The 22,371-nt window shown below is 41.7% G+C and overlaps 1 protein-coding gene across 1 annotated transcript in view; it reads right to left on the minus strand.

Annotated features, from left to right (window-relative positions):
* The window catches only part of PLGRKT (plasminogen receptor with a C-terminal lysine), a 1,070,348-nt gene that overhangs the window by 43,634 nt on the left and 1,004,343 nt on the right, over positions 1-22,371 (minus strand). The window lies entirely within an intron of this gene.

The raw sequence follows: 22,371 nt of genomic DNA on the forward strand, positions 1-22,371 counted from the left end.
AAGAAACATGAAACACCAGCTCTTTTTATACAAAGTGATGCCCACCAAGAGTGAATTGAAAGTATATCTTGAGTGAATCCAAGATAATGAGGTGTCAAAAGGTGATCAGCATTTCAAATTACACCGCCCAGGCATGATGCAGAAGAAAAGGCATGACATTCAGAAAAATCGCCATTTAGAAAATTATATACTAGAGAAGTTATTTGAAATACCACAAGCCTATAACATGGAAAGGACATCTATCTCCCTTGAAACTAGGGAACAGGTGGGAGTAAAGCCCCTAGACCTGTCCCTACTGCTACGTTGAGTAGTAGATTCTGGGTCTATCCCAAAATATCTGCAGAAGTAGCTTAGGCATGGACACCTGTGATCATGCCTAGAACCTACTAATCCTTTGTGATTGTTCTGTCTAAAGAAGTGTGAACTCGTACAACTGTCCTCTCAAGGGTAACTGTGGACTGAAGTCAGAGCTGTAACTAGTGGCTAGCAGGAATGTCCTCCTGGGTGATCTGGCCAGCACAGCCATGGGCAACAACACTACCTAATGTCTGCAGGACCTTCGCAATCTGTGGAGAGGCTTTTTCTTTCATGGGGTTGACCTGGCCTGGAGAAATCTTTAGAGATAACAACTGGGTCTGGGAATGCTGTCTCACTCTTTGGAAACTACAACCCAGTCATGGTAAGCTTGTTAAAAGAGGACCCTCCCCCCACAGCAATGGAATGCACAGGACAGGCTGCTTAAACTCAACCTTAAAGGACATGAACCTAAGCCATGCCATACTGCACAGGCACATATCCCAGCTTGCACCTATAGTCACAGCATCAGTACAGTCAAAATTACAGTGGGCCACATGGGAGCTCACTGCTTACAAGTTCATGATGCTAACTGCCCTTGACAGCCATTTTAAGCCTAGCCAATTATTCCATTTGGTACTTAAAATTAACCTATCCCATTGACGTTTAGATTCTCCTAATCATTTACAAGATCTGTATTTATCTATTAATCTACTGATAATTACTAGATCAAAACATAGATATTTGGAGGGAACCCATGCATTGGGATAATGCATTTAGGTGCTGCCTCTATGCATTAGTTATATGTGGAGGAGTCCTGGGGTAAAGTTCTTGTTTCCAATCCACTGATCAAAGTTGCAGTTGAATGGGTCTGGCATAAACCTAAAAATAAAATAAAATAAAAGTAAGTAAGCAGAGAGATGGATGAATTAATAAATGTCCAATAAATAAATATGGATTTCTGAGAAAGAGGGGTCATCTGAGAGGAAGTTATATGGGGGAGGTCTCAAAGTCTATCTAACTAAAAGTATGGGACGTCTGAATTCTCATTACTCCTTTTCAAGGCACAAAAGGAGCAGAAGATTCTCCCTAAATCCTAGCTCTGGAATGAATGGACATTAGCTTGACAGATACATGTGACAGACCAGCTCTGGAGGTCAACGATGTGGCACCAGACTAGCTTGCCAAAGGCAATACAAGGACAAGAGGCTTTTTTCTATATCATTCCCCCATGACTGCTGGCTATCAGCTCCCCTCCATCTAATCTCTTCTCCTGCTCCAAGGTATCCCCAGCAATGGGTGAAAGCCAGCCTGAGGGATCTTCATCCAGGCAGTCAGGGAGGTTCTGTGCCTCCTCTCCAATGTCCAATAATGCAGATAATGAGGGAGTTTCTAATTTAGACTCCAATTCTGTCCTTAGTTAGAGACTCAAACACATATCATAGCAGCGCCTACTATGCCTTCTGCCTATGTATAGGTGCTTACACACAAATGCTAATGAGTGCTACTGTTAGGCATGGGACTACTGAGATCATATGTCCATGGTCCTGGCAATTTCAGTGTCTTACAAGCCTCTAATTGTTGCTGACAATCACCCAAATAGACCCACCATTCCTTCTCGGAAGTGCTTGCTAACACTGGCTGCTCACTCATATCCTTCCCCTGTCCAGCACTTCTAGTACTCGAGTCACTTTTTGAACTCAGTTTCATAGTCAAGTTTTAGTCTTCTTTGCCATAAAGCCAGGCAAAGAGTTAAGGAGAGGTGAAAATTCATAGGGCTTGTGCTTGTGTCAGTACATATACTCAGACAACGTGCTCCCACAATCACAAGGGCAGATCCCATCATACATCATATTCTGTGATGTAGAGGGCCTGACCTGTAAGCATTGGGACTGGAGACCAAGGCAGACCTTCCAAACATAAGCCACTGACTTGAGATGTAACTAGGTAGCAGCCAGGGGAGGAGCACTTGGTCCTCAGTGCTGTGTAGACACACAGCACCTGCTGAAGGTCTCAAGAGACTGCCCCTTATCACTGATAAACAAAGGCTGCTGAATTAGGAGGTGGGTTGTGTTTACCCCTCTCCCCCAGCAATATACTCATCAAGTTGTTTGGTAGGGCTCTACCTCCTGTGAGTACCTTACTGTTCACCAACATAAAGGATGTATGCAAGCTAGCTTGAACATGTGGGGTCTGCAAGGCCATCTTGATGATGGATTTACCTTCATGAAGGTGTAAAATCTGTTTGCTGTTTGCATCCTTTGCCCTTGCACAGTGCTTTGGCACTGGCCTAGGATCATGTGAGGGACCCTCCAGCTAATCCATGCACCGGGCAGACTCAGCTACCACCAACTATGAGATGCACTTTAGGACTGCTGTTTTTCCCTTCTACATCTTCAGGTGACTAAAATGAAATCCTGTTACTTACAGCAGTGCATTACATGAATATTTGAATGGTGTGTATTTCTTAGGTACAGAACTTGGAACTTTTCTGTGACAGATATAAGGACCAAGATTTAAAAGTGCCAGCAAAGAATTGACCAGCACAGGGACTAAGCACACTCTTCTACTCTGGACAGTGACTCTACGTTGTACAATGGCAGGAGGCATGTGGTCTTGGTGTGGGAGATGAAAAGAAAAAGAACAGCAGAGTTGGGGACTGAAATAAAGGAAATCTCATCAGTCCACTCACAAAGGAGTGAAGGAGTAAAAGGAGAGAAGAGAATGTGCCACAAGAAGATGTTATAGAACTTTCTATAGAATGCCCACAGGAAATGGAAAACAAGGGATGTGCCCTCAGTATGGAAGAAAAGGAGTTGAGAAGAGTTGCTTGATTTGATAAGCAAAGACAGATATATCAAGATCAATGAGATAGACTGCAGAAGGTTAATAAAACTCCAAAAGTCAGAAGCTTGATAAAACAAATGAACACAGTAATAATAATAATTAGGACTGTCCGTAGAGATCCATGCAATACAACATAAGTAAACAGAATATATTACTATGCTGCTAAATTAATAACTGATAAAATTCTACCACAGGAACATAGGGTAGCAAGGGAATAAGGGGGAGTGAAAGCGAATACCATCAAGGAAATATCGAATAGAGAAAACTATAAAGCAGCTAAGACAAGAAAGTGTCATTGTTAGAAGATTATAGAAGAGGGAACAAATCAACAAAAATATTAAGAAAGATAGATGTGATAAAAGCAATGCGCAGTATTAGAACAGACCAGGATCTATTATGCACTATTGGAGATAAACTCTTCTTCTTCTTCTTTCGGCTTTTCCCGGTTAGGGGTCGCCACAGCAGATCACCTGTCTGCTCATGATTGGCAGTGGTGTTTTACAGTGTCGAGTTGCCAGCCCGGCACCCAACCTTCCACAAAAGGCACACAAATGCACACACTCATGCCTAGGGCGAATTTAGAGTGTCCAATCCACCTAGAGCATGTCTTTGTGTGGAAACCCACACGATCACAGGGAGGACATGCAGACTCTACACAGAAGGCACCCCAACCGAGGATCGAACCGGAGAATCTCTTGCTGTGAGGCGCCGCCCTGGCAAAAGAAACAAAGTACTGGGAGCAAGAGATGGAACTAGAGATGGAAAGTTAACAGAGTGGAATTATGCCAAGAAGTTCGAACTGTAAGCTGGAGACTGCCTTCTCTACCAGGGACGGAGAGTATTGGCAAAAAGAAAGGGACAGTTGAATCTAGAACTGAGGCTGCTGTTAAAGGCATATAAAATATTGCACAGTAACTAAAATTTCAAAACAGGCGGAAAGACTCAGAAGATACAAATGTAAATATAAGGGAAAAGCACAAAATAAGCAATTTACTGATGACCCAAAAAAGTTTTATAGAGAATTGGGAAATAATGTAAAAGGAATTGATAGACCGCCGAAAAAAGAGGAAGCAGATACATTTTAGAGAAGTATCTACGAAGATCCTGTGGAACACAACAAAGATGCTAAATGGATAGAAGTAGTAAAAGAAAGAATAAGAAGATTAAAGGTACAGGATATGAAATGGGATGAAATAACAGCCAGAGAGATTGAAACAAAGTTGAGAAAAGCCTCTAATTGGAAAACCCCAGGCCCAGATGCAGTACCTAACTTTTGGCTTAAACTATTAACTTCTTTACACAAGGATCTAGCCATGAGTAAGAACTATTTACATGCACACCCCGAACAGACACCACACCGGTTAACAACAGGAAAAACAATACTCTTACTTAAGAGTGAACCTGCAAGCTACCCTAAAAATTATAGACCAATAACTTGTCTTCCGATGACATATAAACTATACATGGGGATTGACGCTGACAGAGTTTATAGTCATTTAGAAGAAAACTCAATTATGGCAGTAGAACAAAAGGGCAATAAAAGAAAATCATATGGAACAAAGGATCATGTGCTGTTAAATAAAGTTATAGTGGAGACCTTTAAGAAAGGGAAGAATCTAAGTATGGCATGGAGTGACTATAAAAAAACATTTGATAGTATCCCACATTCATGGATAAAAGAGTGCTTAAAAATGTATAAGGTACATCCTACACTGATTGATTTTATTACAGTAACCATGAAACAGTGGCAGACCACTTTGCAATTAAGCCATGATAAAGGACAGATTATTATCCCAGGGATAAAAATCCAAAGGGGGTATTACAGGGTGACTCCCTGTCACCGTTGCTATTTTGCCTTGCATTAATCCATTAAGTTGTTTACTTAACAGCTTAAGTCATGGCTACAATTTGGCTTCTAGAAAACAACAAAGTCTGGTGACCTCTCATCTTCTGTTTGTTGATGATTTAAAACTGTATAGCTCATCAGATGAGGAACTGAAAGCACAGCTGCAGGTTGTCAAAACTTTTTCAGATGATATTGGAATGTCATTCGGTCTTGATAAATGTGCAAAAGCAGCCTTTAAGAAAAGAAAACTGCAGTACCAGGAAAATATCAGTTTGGGACAAGAATGTGATATAAAAGAACTTGAGCAAGAGGGAGTGTATAAATACTTGGGAATCGATGAAGGATCAGCAATAAAACATGAACAAATGCAAATAAAGCTTAGTAAGGAATACTTTAGAAGACTTAAATTGACCCTGAAAACAGCACTGACATCTGGGAAAAAGATCCAAGCCATAAATCAATTTTCTCTTCCTGTCCTAACTTATAGTTTTGGAGTGATTGATTGGCCCCAAAAAGTGTTGGATATATTGGATATTAAAACAAGAAGGATGCTTAATGCTCACCAAATGATTTATACAAATCAGTGTATACCAAGATTATATATTCCCCGTTCTGAAGGAGGTATGGGCCTCCTTGAAATTGATTACATGTATAGATCTGCAGTCGTGGGACTTCACACATATTTACTGACCTCACAAGATCCAAATGTAGTGAAAGTTTTGAAACATGAGGAGAATAAACATAAGATGACATCTCTGCTTAATTTATCAGAAACATATCGACATCAAGCAGGAATGGAAATCAAACCAGAAGTGGATAAAAATCAGGCAACAACTGAATGTGCTAAAAAACAAAAGAAAGAATATAAGGTGAAGGACCACATGACAAGGCAAGAAATGTGGAAAAAACATAAATATAGTTGCAAGTATAGAAAACTTCTGGAAGAGCCTCATATTGATCAAGAACGAACGCAGGAATGGTTAAGGGGCGGTGAATTCACATCAAGAAATGAAAGGTTAATATTGGCAGCCCAAGACAGTGGGTTACGTACACACTGGTTTACAAAGTCCATTGAACATGTGGGAGAAACAGATATATGTAGGTTTTGCAAAAAAGAATTGGAAACAGTCACACACCTTATTGCTGGTTGCGACACACTAATGGGAGAGGGACTGTATACTGAAAGGCATAATAATGTGGCGAGACTGTTACACTGGAGGATTTATTTATTTATTTATATTTGTTGACCAGGAGTGTCCGACTGGTGCTGCGGTAGCGTTGTTGCCTCATAGCAAGATGTTGTCCCGTTCGATTCTCAGCTAGAGCGTCTTCTGTGTGGAGGCATACGTGAATGGGGCGTGCCTTCGTTGAAGGTTGTGCGTCAGGGCTGGTAACCCGGTACGTAAAAATCCACTACCAATCATTAGCAGACTGGAGTTCCGCTGTGGCGACCCCTAACCGGGAAAAGCCGAAAGACACAAACAAAAGTGTCCGACTGGACGTAGGTCCATTTTCAGCGGAGGCCCGGGGAGAAAAGCTCCACAGTTAAAATAAACAGACAATAGTTACATTGGATTACATAGTGATTAACAATTTACATAGCAATTACTTACAACATATTTACAGATGAAGAACATAGTACATCAGTTTTTGCAAACATTATCGTATCGAAGTGGCTGAAAAACACTTGAAACATAAGCCACAAAGAATCATAGAAAATTATGAAGTTTATATCACATGGGATCACCCAATAGCAACAGTTCGAAAGATAGATGCTAGAAAACCGGATATAGTGGTCCAGAAGAGAAAGAAAAAAAGATCATTGATCTGAATCGCCACACCCAGTGGCTACAGTGTCTTGTGTACAGAGAGACACAAAGTCATAAAATATGTTGATCTGCAGGCAGAAACGACAGCCATGTGGAAGAAAGATACCAAGACAGTTCCAGTAGTAGTAGGAGCAACTGGTCTTATAAAAAAGAATTTACAATCGTATTTACATATGATACCAATTCCCGTAACAGCATACGAATTGCTGGAGTCATTACTGGGCACATTGCGGGTGCTACGAAGAGCACTTTTGTCTAACATCAAAGAGTGAAACAATACTAATCTCATGAACTTTAATCATACTTTGATTAGGAATGGGGTCCATTCCCATCATGGTACTAGAAACCCAAAAGACTTGGAGAAATTAAAAATGACAAAAGAGTATTCTCAAGATCAGATTATAGAATTCTGTTTAGATTGAAAGATTAACATCTTATTTTATATAACAAGTGTATAATCATTTGTTAATAAAAAGGTAAGCTAATGTTATCATAGTGTGCATGTGACATAGCTGCAAATGCAAGGCATAGTGTACTTATGCTTAAACGGGCAGACAAAGAAAATGAAAACATATAAACGTTTCATTTTACTTTTATCCTCTGAATAGTACTAGTGCCTCAGTGTCAATGTCATTGTCTACAACTGTGTAATTTATTATACTTTAAAATGGCACAGATGGAAAGAGCCATACTGATACTAGTTTCCTTTTCAGTCTCTCTTTCTCCTTCCTACAGTATTTTTTTGTGACCTCATAACAGGATACAGCCTACATAAAACAAATCAGGTGGTTTGTCCTGCATTCACTTATAAATGACAAGGCTGTGTCTGAGGCAGTGGCATCTTAGATTGTCTACAGAAGCAGTGTTAGTATATCTTTTTTTCTTAATTAATTGTTAATCTCCGTGATATCCCCAAAGTCTCAAAACAACCCATTAAACAAGTGTAGTGGGTCCAAAAACAAAACAGTTTAAGAAACGTCTCCGTGTGGAAGATTTTCAGTCCATATATCTCTAGTTAATCACTGTATATTATTAGATCAGGCAAAGTACTCAAAGGATTTTCAACTGGAAACAGACTGCCCGCCTTGCTTGGATTACTTTTGAATGCTTAGTAATTCTGTACAATTATATATTTTTATTACTATTATTTTTTTTTACTTAAGATGAGTTTACGTTCGCTACTTCTACTACTTTTGTCTGATCTGATTAATATACAGTGATTAACTAGAGATATATAGACTGAAAATCTTCCACACAGAGAAGTTTCTTATACCGTTTTGTTTTTCTTAATTGCTCTGATTTGTGCTAATTATGTCCTGCTGAATGCCCTTCATTGTGCATGCAAATCTTATTTCAGGCAAAGGAGCTTTACTGCAAAATTTTAGGTATTCAAAGTTGCAGTTCTGGCAAGCTTGCATATAATTTCCACCACTGTCTTAATTAGGCATCAGGTACACCTTCTTATCTATCACTGAGAGCTGACATTTCAGTAACTGGTAAAGCATTTTCAAGCAATTTTCAGCTTTCTTCCTTGCCCTTAATTTTCTAAAATTAGTCAACAGCAACACTTTCTAAATATGAAAATATTTGCTATATACTGTAAACTCCTCACAGAGCTTTTCTCCCGGCCACACCTGAAAATAGGATTCTGCTCAGCCACTCTGTTCTGGTTAACAAATGCAAATATAATGCATAAATAAAAGAAATCTCTCCTCTTCCTACAGATTTCTCTAATGACTAACTAAGTTTAGCTGCAGGTTTGATTTACAATAACTTATTAACTACAAAAGTATAAAAACTCAGAGTATAAAACTATGGACAGTGACTTAAACAAGAAAACTACAGAATGTGGTCTCTCTGTTGTGCAAGCTTAGTCAAACACCCTTTAGATGATATGTGAAATCTAAACGGGGAAAAAAAGAAATGGTGGGACCTTTATGATCTATGGCAAGAAAAAAATTAAGAAACTGAAAGTTACTGATGGGTTTCTGGGCATGAACATTACACCAGACAATATTATAGGAAAAATAAAAAATACTACAGTTATTAACTACCTTGGGGGGTTTGACAGTGATGTAAGAGCATCTGTAAATGTTGCATCTAATTTTCATATCTAGTCAGTCTGAAAGTGTATTTCAAAGATGGAAGAAGTAAATCTCTCTCTCTCTCTATATATATATATATACATACAGAAAAAGCACATCACCAAAGTTAGTGTGGCTTCTACATGTTTTTAGAAGATTAGCCTGTATGTTTGTTTGTCATGTGAGAGTGTTCAATCTCGCCGTTTGTTCTTACACACGGGTTCGGAGCCGATCCTCGGCTCTGAGTCGGCCGCATAGCAAAGCTCTGCATCTCAGAGAAGCTCGAGACCAGGCTATATCCCACAATCCTCCCTGCCATTACTCAGATCTAGTTTGCCGCTGCAACAGATCACATCAAGGAGAGCTCGGACCAGAGATTTTTGTTATATTACAGATAAGATTCTTATCTTTCTTGTTTAAAAAGTTCTTAAAGTTAGTTTTTGATATAATGCTAGTGTGTGTGTGTGTGTGTGTGTTATTATAGTTAATCCTGTAATATTCTTATAGGTTCCCTTTTGTGGCCTACCTCCTTTTTCCCACTTTATAGAGCAATACTTCTTCTTATATATATATATATATATATATATATATATATATATATATATATATACATACATATATCAATATTTACTTAGTAGTTATTAGTTATTGTAGCTAGTGTTTAAAATTTTTCCTAGTAGAGTGTCTTACTTCTACCGGTTATGTCAGAGAAAGCCAAATCCGGCTTTAAAAGATGTCAGTGTGGACAGAAAATGTCCATCACTGACAACCACGCTTCCTGCGTTTACTGTCTTGGCCCTCTCCACCTACAAGAGGATTGTTCTATATGCCATTCCTTTAGTGGGGGGGTCATGACAGATAGACGCAGGAAACTTATAGATAGAGGACTACGTAAGCCTGCCTTCCAGGAGGCTTTGGACAAATTGGACCAGGCTTCTAAGTCCTCGAAGGGGTCGAAGATGTCGGAGCCCATGTCATCGGCTCCGAGTTCATCTACGAAGGTTCGTTCGCCGTTTCCACAGACTTCGGGGCCGAGCGTCGAATGTTTGTCTTTCACTGAGCCCCAGGTCTTGGAACCGGTGTCGGAGCTACCGCCACCGTCCATTCTTCGGTCGGTGCCATCTTCGGCCCCTTCGACCCGATCTTCCAGACCGTTATCCGATACAGATGTGGATCGTGTTGTGCAGAAACTCATGGAGAACACGGCCCTTTCCAAGTTGATTGCAGTTTCCTCCCAATTGGTGTCGAAACTAGAAGGCCTCCCTATATCTCCAACAGGTCCTCCTTCGAGTCCCATCCAGTCTTCGGAGCCAGGAGAGGATGAGCCGATGATAGTGGAGCCCTCGGTGCCGAAACCGTCCATTGCACGATCGACACCATTGACTTCGACTCCTTCGGAACCTGTAGGTGAGTCGCGGAGCCGACGATCTCTCCTCGGTTCCAGGACCGAGAGTCGTACCGACCTTTCGGTGCCGACTCTCCCTCTCGGGGCCTCGGCGCAGATTGGCTCGGCTCCGTCCTCGGGGTCGGGGCCCACGGCCCCCGTGTCTAGGATGCTTCCATGTTCTTCGGAACCGGAGGAGTCCTCGGCCTGGGGTTCAGGGGCTTTTGACCTTATGAGGAAGGTTTTGTCTGCTCGGACAACCACTTCATCGGAGGCGTCTTCTCCCTCCCCTAAGGGGCCGCTTTCTGTTTCTGCCCCCACGACCCATCCAAAGCGTAGAGCACCATTGCCTCAGCCACCCCCAGAGGGTGCCCCCTGTTCCTCGGAGGCCTCACCAGAAGCCCCCTCCGATGAGGTCCCGAGGAAAAGACTGTGTAAGAGGAGGCACTTAGATTCCCCGCAGGAATCTCTAACATCTGACACTGACTTGGATGAGGCAGAGGGGTCCCCAAGATCCCCCTCTGAGGATGTCTCATTTGCGGACATCTTGGAGATCTTAAAACAGAGGGGTGATTGGCAGTCCCTAGCCCCACTGAGGATGAGTCGGTGCTGCTGAAGGCTTTTGGGGCTCAACCTTCTACCTCCTGGGTTACTCCGCCCTTCGATGAGTTAATGGATTTGATTGCTCGAAGGGCATGGGAGACACCGGACACAGTGGAACCGGTCCCTCGAAAACCGAGCAAATTTATCACCACCCCCCAGGACAAGGTTTATCTCACCAAAGGAGTTCCGGTCGATGCTATGGTGGTGGAGGCAGCCACTAAAAAGGAGATGTCCGAGTCTTCCTCTTCTGTTCATCCTCCTAATAAGGATTCTAGGACTATGGACAGATATGGGAAGCGCGTTTTTAGTTCAGCGACTTTTTCCATGCGTTCGCTAAACTATTTGACACATTTTACATGTCTGCAGAGGGATCTCATCAAGGAGCTGGGAGATACCCTCCAGGGTAACACAGATGCTGCTGTTTCAGATTAGGTAACAGCACAGCTCAACACCCTTACCTCCATAGTGAACTCATCCATGAGGCTCATCTCGTATGTGTTTGAAGGATCGAGTAGAGCTGCAGCTTCAGCGATTGCTCTACGAAGACAATCCTGGATGCGGCTGTGCTAATTTGCGGAAGCCTTCAAGTCTTCCTTCGCCAACACCCCCTTTGATGGTGCCACTCTCTTTGGGCCCAAAGTGAAGGAGACACTAACTCGGTGTGAGCAAGAAGGAAAGACTCTGTCTGCTGTCGGAGTCTGTTTCTCCACTCCAACTAGACCGTACCCCAAAGGGCAATGAGACGGAAAAATGTGGTTCCCTAAAACTCAGGGATCTTTCCAGGCCACACAGAATGATGCCCCCTCCAGAGGCAGAGGGGGGAGTAGAAATGGAAGACGTCGCCCCAGCGGCACAGGGGGTCCGCAAAACCAAGGCGACAGGGATTCCGTCCCTGGTAAGCCTTTCCAGCACTCCTGAACGGAGGCCCGACTGTCCTGCTCTGGAGGCAGTCGGGGGTCGCTTGGCTTTATACCCACAGACCTGGCTAACTCTTACTTCGGACTCTTGGGTAAAAAGCATTGTAACCAGAGGATACAAAATCCCCTTCATATCAACTCCACCCCAACAAAGAAGGTTTCCAGATGTGCCACCCCATCTGCGAGGCCCAGCAGCAATAGAAATTTCAAAGCTGCTCGAAAAAAGAGTCATCCAACCAGTCCCACGGACCAAAGAGGATCCGGAACTTACTCAAGGTTCTTTTTAGTTCCAAAAAAGACAGGGGACTGGAGACCGATTTTGGATCTCAGCAATCTCAACACCTTCATGAAGAAGGAAAAGTTCCGGATGGTCACGCTTCAATCGATCCTTCCATTTTTACAGAAGGACGACTGGATGTGCTCGATAGATCTCAAGGACGCGTACTACCACATCAAAATGGCCAGACCGTCCAGAGATCACCTGCGCTTCCGGCTGGGAGCCAGTCACTTTCAATTTCGAGCCCTGCCCTTTGGGCTCACCTCAGCCCCCAGGGTATTCACCAAATGCATGGCAGTGGTAGCGTCTCACTTGAGACGTCTAGGATTCCGGGTGTTTCCCTATCTGGACGACTGGCTCCTCACCGCCACCACCGGGTGTCGCCTCATACAAGCCAGAGACTACACAGTCGACCTTTGTTCCCACCTAGGGATTTCCATAAACTTCGAAAAATCTACCTTATTGCCCTCACAGCATATTTCATTCATCGGAGCAGACCTAGATACACGTTTAACACTGGTAAAGCTCCCTCCAATAAGGGCTTCATCCCTCAAAAACAGGTTCTTCTTCTACTGCGAAGCAGGAAAGCCCCGGCCAAACTAGTGTTGAAGGTTTTGGTACTCATGGCAGCGTCCCTGATTGCAGTTCCTATGGGAAGATTGCACATGAGGCTCCTCCAATGGCTGCTGTTCACGCAGTGGTCGTTCCAGCAGTTTCCCCTAGCACACGAGATTCTGATAACAGATTCTTGCAAACGAGACCTCTCATGGTGGGTGTACAGTCAGGATCTCACTATGGGTCGTCCATTTGTTCTACCCAATCCGACGGCCACGATAACCACGGACGCTTCTCTGATAGGGTGGGGGGGACTATTTCAGGGAAGAACAGTCCAAGGGGAATGGTCCAACATGGAGTACAACCTGCACATAAATGTTCTGGAAATGAGGGCGGTGTTCCTGGTGTTGCAACACTTTCAAACCCTCCTACCTCTAGGAACAGTAGCAGTTCAGACAGACAACATGTCTGTAGTCTGGTACATAAACAAACAGAGGGGGACCAGATCTTGCCCATTATACAGAGAGGCCATGAGAATTTGGCAATAGGCAGAGTCCACGGGTCGCTTTCTGATAGCAACGCACATCCCGGGGTCATCCAACGTCATTGCGGACAGGTTGAGCAGAGCCATCCTGTTACCTCACGAGTGGTCCCTCAATCCACAGGTGGCGGAAAGAATTTTCCGCAGATGGGGCCAGCCTTGCTGCGATCTATTTGCTTCCCCGATGAATGCCAAATGCAGAAGCTATTTTGCCCTTCTATGTCCCCAGGGATGCACTGATACACGATTGGCCCCTGGGTCTCCTATATGCATTTCCAACTACCACCTTGATTCCTAAATTTCTTCAGAAAGCCAGGAACCTGGAAAGGACAATTATACTCATAGCCCCATTCTGGCCTCGACAGATATGGTTCCCCTTTCTTCGGGCCCATCAAACAGAGGAACCGTGGATCCTGGACCCAGTACCAGATCTACTGACCCATTCGTCGGGAGTTCCTCACCCGTCTCTTCTATCCCTCAAACTAGCAGCTTGGCTGCTCCACTTCCCTGCCTAGCCAGGTCTGATCTACTTTCTCCGGCAGTTCAACGCATTCTGGTTGCCTCTCATAAAGCTTCCACTACAAAACTCTACAGGAGTAAATGGAAACGCTTTGTATACTGGGCATATAACCAACACTTGGACCCCCTGGTAGCTCCCTTACATAAAGTTCTAGAAATTCTATCTATCCTCTTTCACAAAGTTAGCCTCTACTTCCACACTAAGAGTACGGTTGGCGGCCATATCCAACTTCCATGTTGGTGAGGAAGGTTCTCCCATTATGTCCCACAGGCTTTGTAAGGCTTTTATGAAAGGAACCTTCCATCTTCGGCCGCCCGTCAGAGACCCTTTATTCCCGTGGAATTTAAATTTATTATTGTCACAACTAATGTTGCCACCCTTTGAACCAGCCTCGTCTTGCCTCCTGAAGTTCTTGTCGTGGAAGACACTTTTTCTCGTAGCTGTTACTTCAGCTCGAAGAGTATCAGAGCTGCAAGCACTATCAGTCAGGCCGCCTTACTTAATTTTCCACCCAGATAGAGTCTCCTTGCGAACAAATCCGTCTTTCCTTCCTAAGGTATGTTCTGTCACGAATATTAACCAGTCCATAGAACTCCCTACTTTTTTCCAAGAACCATACCAGCAAGTTGGAGAATATGCTGCACAAGTTGGATGTCCACAGATAGCTAAGATTTTATTTGGATAGGACTAAAGATTACAAGAAAACAGATCAGCTTTTTGTCGCATTTGCAGACAATAAAAAGGGCATGGCAGTTACAAAACGTACATTATCTAAATGGCTTACTGATTGTATAGCTTTTGTATATTCTAAGTCGAATCAGGCCTTGCCTGCCAAACCTAAGGGCCATCCTACCAGATCCGTTTCCACTTCTTTGGCTCATGCAGCTCATCTGCCTTTGGACACGATTTGTGCAGTAGCCACGTGGTCTAAACCACATACTTTCATCGCTCATCATAGGGTTGACAAAGCCTCCAAAGACAGGACATCTTTTGGTTCCACTGCGCTTAGGAACGTTCTTCCATGAGTCACTCGGGGTGACGGAGCTAGGGACGCTACCCGTGTGTAAGAACAAACGGCGAGATTGAACACTCTCACATAAAGAAGTTATGTTCTTACCATAACTTTCCATGTGGAGTGTTCATCTCGCCTTTGTTCTTACATTCCCCCCTCCCTCCCTCACGTGTTTGGAAGAACGAGTAGGACTAGAGTCTGGTCGAAATGCCTTAACCCCTTCCGGGTATATTGTTTCTTGCCTCATGGGGTATATTTCACTACCCTTAGTTAATTTGTTAAGTGAGAGAGTGTCTCTGAGTTCTGTGGCAGTGTGTAGCCCTAGCACCTGAGGTTTTTGGTTATTGGTCTGGTTTACTCGCAAACTAGATCTGAGTAATGGCAGGGAGGATTGTGGGATATAGCCTGGTCTCGAGCTTCTCTGAGATGCAGAGCTTTGCTATGAGGCCGACTCGGAGCCGAGGATCGGCTCCGAACCCGTGTGTAAGAACAAAGGTGAGATGAACACTCCACATGGAACGTTATGGTAAGAACATAACTTCTTTTTTCGGGTTTTCCCGGTTAGGGGTCGCCACAGCGGAACTCCGGTCCGCTAATGATTGGCAGTAGTTTTTTTATGGTGCCGAGTTGCCAGCCCGACGCGTAACCTTCAGCGAAGGCATGCCCATTCATGCATGTCTTTCGGAGGCCACTTGACCATGGGAAGGACATGCAGACTCCACACAGAAGGCACTCCAGCCGAGAATCGAACAGGAGAACCTCTTGCTGTGAGGCAACAACGCTACCGCTGTACCACAGTGGCTTTCATCTACATTTTCTAAGTGGGTCATACACCTATAGATTAGTGAAACGGAGAGGTAAAATGTGGTGTAAGAGTGTTTGGTCAAACAGATGTAAGATTCTTACTATGCTGCAGAAGACTGATGCTTCTTCCAGAAGCCAACTATGATAAATATATCCACGCTATGATAAGAACTGTCGAGTCTGGCTATAAGACCGGACTGCATATTTGTGTACAGCACACAACCATAGTGAAGCTGTGGCATTAGAAGGACAATGACTAATCCAAAAGTTTCTTAGCACAATATATTTACTTCCTGAATTTTAATTCAGTATCAAAAAGGATGCCCTAGGCATCTGGTGAATTAGACAGGTCACTTACTGCTGCTAGATAGGACAGAAAGATCATCCATAATCTTCTGGGGGTAACAAAAATATGCATTTTTGTCATAGCAATCGTCAGAATCAGGCTAGACTTTTTTAGCCTTTCTTCCAAGTCGTATATACAATGCTTTGTTCATTTCACCAAATCAAGACTTATGAAGAGTAAGGTACAAACCTTGTAGTTTATATGTATATCATGTATGCAGATAGTAAAAAACAAAGGACCTTACTGATTTCTGCAATACACAGCAGCAGGGATGAAAAATAATTCAGAAGTAAACTCATTCCATTTCATGTACTGCTTTCTTTTAGAAAGACAGCTGTACTTATTTATTTTGACTTGTTTACCAGGTAAGTGGACCCTTTTCAACCACAGCCTGGACCACATGGTAGTAAAGTGTTTATAGACTTGAACACACATATTTACAATGGTTTTACAAAGTTGATATATTCTGCAAATTAACGTTCACATACTCCAAATGCAGTATTCTGTAATACAAAGACATCATGGACTGCTTGCAGAGTTTTTAAGTATAACATAGTAAACATTATTTGACACAGACTGACAGTGATTTCTCATTGTGGAATTTTCAGTTTGGTAATGGGACAGATGCTATACAGTAATGATAATTCATCATTTATGTCCAATTCAAAAATCTTTTAGTTATGTACCCAATTTGTAGAGGACCCTAGAGGAAAAAGCGTGACATACGCTGCATGACTCCTGCAAGTGCTTTGCCCCTAAACAATAAACACAAAGTAGATGGTCATCAGTAACAGACATCTTAAAAGCACATTTAGTACATTTTTAAAGGGGCTTGAGACATAATGTTAACAATTTCTGACAGGAAATTTAACCAGAACTTTAAAACACTAAAAGTTCAGTTATATCTTATGTTTGCTATTAAATACTGATTTAAACACCAGATTTTACAGAGGTTTACATCTGAGAAATAAACAAAGCTGGGGTAACAGCAGCCAGACTTAGCAAGAAAGAGTCTTCTGGAAGGAAAACATGTTTATCTGCATTAAATGTTCTCCAGAAATTATGCTGATAAGTTGCTTCAAAGTGGCAAATATATAGATTTAAGTGCAACTGCTTAAGCACAATCATTTTTTATTAGGATGGCATGATTTGAAAGCTGGGCTATAGCTCTGTAGTTATTTTAGCAGATCAGTGGACCCATCTTCATTCACTGACATAGCAGCTGCCTCATTCTTCCTCCCATACAGTGGGAGTTCATCCCCAGTGATGTGCTTGCTTATGACCAATGTTATTGCAAAGGACGAACTGCACATTGGACCCTCACTGTAGATCAATGTGTGTGTATATACCATTAAGAAGCTATCCAAGGGCTTGTACTAGAGTATAAATGCTGAGCATGTGCAAGCCTGACTGCCATTTTGTATTTAGCTGTTGAGATGTAAACATGTATGTATGTAAGCTCTGTTTTTAGTTTGTTCATATTTAAAGATGCTGCTACCCATCCTGATGAGTTTGTACATATTAAAGCATCAGAACGAAACCCCAAGCCTTCTTATTTGTAATAGACATGAATGAGCGATATGGTGACAGAAATGGCATATCCAGAAGATCATGGTATCAGAAACAATATATCTAAAGGGCCTGAAGACAGAACCGGTATACTAAAGGGGCATTAAGCTAAGAACGGCTTGGCGAAAATGATTTAAGGCAGATGCTGGTGGAATATACAGCAGTGGTCCATCCCAAAACTGTGTATACTTCGCAAAACAGGTCAGAAACTAATTTCAGGTATAAATCTTGCTCAGCAATATTTCTTATTCACATAATATGAAACGAGACATACAGAATGCTCTAAATAATTTTCACATAAATAAATATGTACGATTATACCTCTCAAGTGTACCTCATTACGAGGAACGTACCTCATTTGGGTTCTTAAAAAGTTCATGTTCCTCGATGTTCCTCATTGAGAGTCTGATACACATTCTCTATTAGGAATTTTTTAACTGATATCCATGATCAATAGAAATGAATGATGTTAAGTCATTAAATGATCTTTTTGTAAGTAAAACTGGCATATTTTAACCATCCTATGACCTTCCTAGATGAAGTTGTTAGTAAGCTGTTAGTAGGTGTTCCTCATTTTGCCCATTTGTTCCACATTATGAGGGCTAGTGTTCCTCCTTTTGTTGATGAAAGGTTGATAGCTCTGTGTACGATATTGATAAAAATATTTGAAATAAAGTCTGAATTTCATAAAATAAAGTGAAACTGCATTTTTTCACAAAGCAAATGTATTTTCGTATTAAGCAAAGATATCCGAGCTATTAGAAGTGTATAAAGTGTTAGCATGTTTGCGCAGTGTTACAATAAAGCTATTTCGCAAATACAGCTATTACAAGGCATAGTTTGCAAAGTACAGCCATTATAGAGCATATTATGCAAAGTAAAGTATTTTGAAGAGTTTACTGTGCATTTGAATGTTGTTACAAGCTCACAGCACAGTTTGTTCATACATAATTACAAGGGCCATATTTTCAGTGTGTTTGCGTATACTTTGTGGGCAAGACAGATGGATTTCGAGAGGCCAGTGCACTTGTGTTTGACAGTAATATTGCTGAGAACTGGACAGTGTTTGAGCAAAAGTATGACATTTTCATACAGGCTGCATTTTCTGATAAAGATGACCGTACAAACACATTTATTCTATTTAATTTAGCTGGGTCAGAAGCTATAGAAAGGAAATGCTCATTTGTGTATGCACCTGCTATTTATGCTGGAGAGGAGGAAAACAGTCATACTGTTGTACAGGCTGAGTCAAGGGAGGACCCAGAGTGCTTAAAACTTAAATTTAGAGAAACGTGTAACCACTGAGACAAATGTTACAATGGAAAAGCACTTATTTTACATAAGGGATCAAAAGCCTGGTGAAACTTTTGCAGCATATATAACTGACCTGAGGATTAAAGCTAAAACGTGCAGATCTGGTGACTTAATGGATGAGCTGATAAAGGACAGACTGGTGTTTGGCATAAAAGATGATATTGTGAGAAAGATTTTGCTTCGTGACAGTGATTTAAATTTGAATAAGGTCATTAAAATTTGTTAGATATACGAGCTTACAGAAAAACACATAAATATGTTTACAAATGAGAGCAGCTCTAGAAGGCACAGTGATAAAGCTCATATCGACAGTATGCAGCATGTGGTTAAAAGAAACAGGCCCAAACACATGGCAGCTGTAGCCCCTGATGCACCTACTGGTAAACCCCAGAACTTTCTAGCATATTCCAGACTTCGCCCAAACTCAGTGAAGCACAAGAGTGAGTCAGCAAACTCAAAACATAGGCTCCCACCCACTTTCATTGCCAATTGTTGTAACTGCGGCAGTAATCATGAACCTAAAAGAGGAAAAGTGTTTAGCATTTGGTCAACAATGCTACAAATGTAATAAATGTAATCACTTCAAAAACTTTTGTAAATCAAAAGGCACACACACTCTTTTATTAAAAGGGAACATTTTAAGAAACGAGTTGAACAGTTAGACTGTGGCAAGCCTACTCTTTATGTTGATGGTGTGTCAGTGCTTCAGGAAACGGTCAATGCAGTTGATTTAAGGGCCAAGAATGAAGTATTTTGTACTGTTCAGATAAATGGCAAACCCACAGAGCTCAAAGCGGACACAGGTTCTAAGTGCAATGTTATGTCTGCAGAAATGTTCGCCAGAGTATGTAAAGGTGAAAGTTTTGATTTGGCAAGGTGTGCAAAACTTGTTGATTACGGAGGTGAAGAAATCCAAACTGAAGGCTCAGTAGTGCTTTCAAGTTACTCTGCAGGAAGATGTTACGACTTATTATTTTATGTGGTCAACAGGCACATTCAGTCATTATTAGGGCTCACAGATTCTTTGAAAATGGGACTACTTTCATTTAATAAGGAAGTCCATTAAGTTAGCTTAAAAGACCACTACTCTAATTTTGCCCAGCACATTTTTTCTGCATATACGGATCTTTTCCAAAACAGACTAGGCAAATTCCCAGTTGTGTACTCCATGAAGTTAGACCCAGAGGTCAGTCCAGTTATCAGGCCAGCACGTAAAGTTCTAATAGCCATGCAGGACAGAGTCAAAGCAGAGTTGGACAAAATGGTGCGACAAGGAGTAATTTGTCCAGTGGAAACACCAACTGAATGGATATCTTCCATGGTGGTAGCGCATAAGAAAGGACATCAGAATATGTTTTAAGCCACGAGATTCGAACAAAGCACTAAAAAGACCTCATCATCCAATGTGCACAGTTGAAGTTGCAGCCTTGATGTCAAATGCCACTATTTTTTGTCTTAGATACAAAGAGTTCATTTTGGCAAATTCAGCTTGACAAAAAATCCTCATTGCTCACTACATTCAGTACTCCATTTGGCAGGTACAGATTTATGAGAATGCCATTTGGGATAAATTCTGCAAGTGAAGTCTTTCAGTGTGCAATGGAGCAAATTTTTTCTGGGTATCCTTGTACTATCATAGTAGACGACATACTGGTAGGCGGTCGTAATGAAGCCAAACATGACAGAAACATCAGAAAAGTTCTAGAAAGGGCATGCCAGGTGAATCTTAAACTCAACACACACAAATGCAAATTCAGGCTACACGAAGTTCTTTACGTTTGTCATTTATTTACGAGTACAGGCTTACAACCAGAGCCTTCAAAGCAAAAAGCCATTCTCGAGATGCCAGCTCCAGACAATTTTCAAGCCCTGCAACATTTTCTTGGCATGGTAAACTACCTAGGCAAGTTCATTCCAGACTTGAGCCAACTTTCAGCACCACTCAGAGAGCTGACACGTAAAGATGTATCCTGGTCTTGGTTAGAGCAACATCTAAGAGCATTTGATGTCCTGAAACAGAGAATTGCCAGTCCGCTAACGCTCAGATATTTTGATGTTCACAAACCAGCAACACTTTACTGTGATGCTTCAAAATTTGGACTTGGTGTAGTCATTCTACAAGGGGATCAACCTTTTGCCTGTGCATCGAGAACTCTTATTTAAACTAAACAGTAGTACACCCGATCGAGAAAGAGCTTTTGGCAATTGTGTTTGCATGTTTGAAGTTCCATAATTATGTTTATAGTAGAACTATCCAGATTGAAACACATCACCAACCATTAGCCACTATCCTGAGAAAGCAAATGCATTCAGCTCCTGCCTGACTGCAATGTATGATGCTGAGACTGCAAAAGTACAATTTCAATCTTGTCTACAAGAAAGGCAAACTTCTTTATCTTGCTGATACATTATCCAGATCACTCACTCAGAAATATCACTGAGCAGAATGATAACCAAGGTTCTCAATTGCTTGATGATTTTGAAGTTATGGAAGTGAGAAATTTTTCTTCCAAACGTCTTGAAGAGCTGAGTGAACACACAGCCACAGATCCATTTTTACAAAGGCTCAACCATTTTGTCAATCATGGATGGCCGTCAAAGCAATATAGTTTACCTCAAGAAGTGCATTCTTATTTTCCATACAGAGATTAGATTTTGTCTGACAAAGGTATCATAATGAAAAGTTCGAAAGTAATTGTTCCAAAGTACTTGCAACCTGAGTACATTACTATGTTGCATTGTGGTTACCCAGGAAACGAATCTACCAAAAGAAGGGTGACAGAGATGATATTTTGGTTTTGACATCGACAGAGCACTTTCTTCTTGTTCAGTATGTAGTAGTACAAAGCTTCATGAACAGAAAGAACCACTTCAGCTTAACTAGGTTCCAGAACTATCTTGGTTGACAGTAGCCACCAATATCTTCAAGTGGAATGGTGAACATTATTTGGTGTTGGTACACTCTTAGTCCAGTTGGTTCGAGATTGACTTACTTCCTAACCTAGTATCTAGTACTGTTATAACAATGATGAAACAGCATTTTGCAGTGCATGGAAGTCTGCACAAAGTTACTTCTGACAATGGCATGCAGTTTACAAGCCAAAAGTTTAAAAGATTTGCAGAGGAATGGGACTTTACTCATGTCACAACTAGTCCAGCGTAGTCAAGTGGTTTGGCAAAATGCGCAGTTCAAAGTACAAAACAGTTACTTGAGAAGTCTAAACGAGATAATACTGATGTTTTCCTGAATCTCTTGAATCTCAGAAATGTTCCTAGAGATAAATAAATATCTTGGTTCACTTTCTCAGAGACTTTTGTTGACACAAACCAGAACCACATTACCAATCAGTAATTAATTGTTGGTTCCATGTGTCAAGAACAATAGATCAGTGAAAACCAGTCCGCTGAGGAAGCAGCTATCCCAGAAGTCCTACTATGATAAGACCAGCAGACCGCTCAGTCCATTACAAGAGGGAGAAGGGGTAAGGATGCAAACGTCCAAAGGTTATGATCGGATTGGTGTCATGAAGAATATTGGTCCGAAGCAGAGATTGTACATTATAGAATCAGAAGGAACAACTTTTAGGCAGAATCGGAAGCATTTCAGACTAGTGTCAGAGCCTATACCA

Source organism: Protopterus annectens, chromosome 2.part0 (assembly GCF_019279795.1).
Source record: "Protopterus annectens isolate FY-2018-M chromosome 2.part0, PAN1.0, whole genome shotgun sequence".
NCBI lineage: Eukaryota > Metazoa > Chordata > Ceratodontiformes > Protopteridae > Protopterus > Protopterus annectens.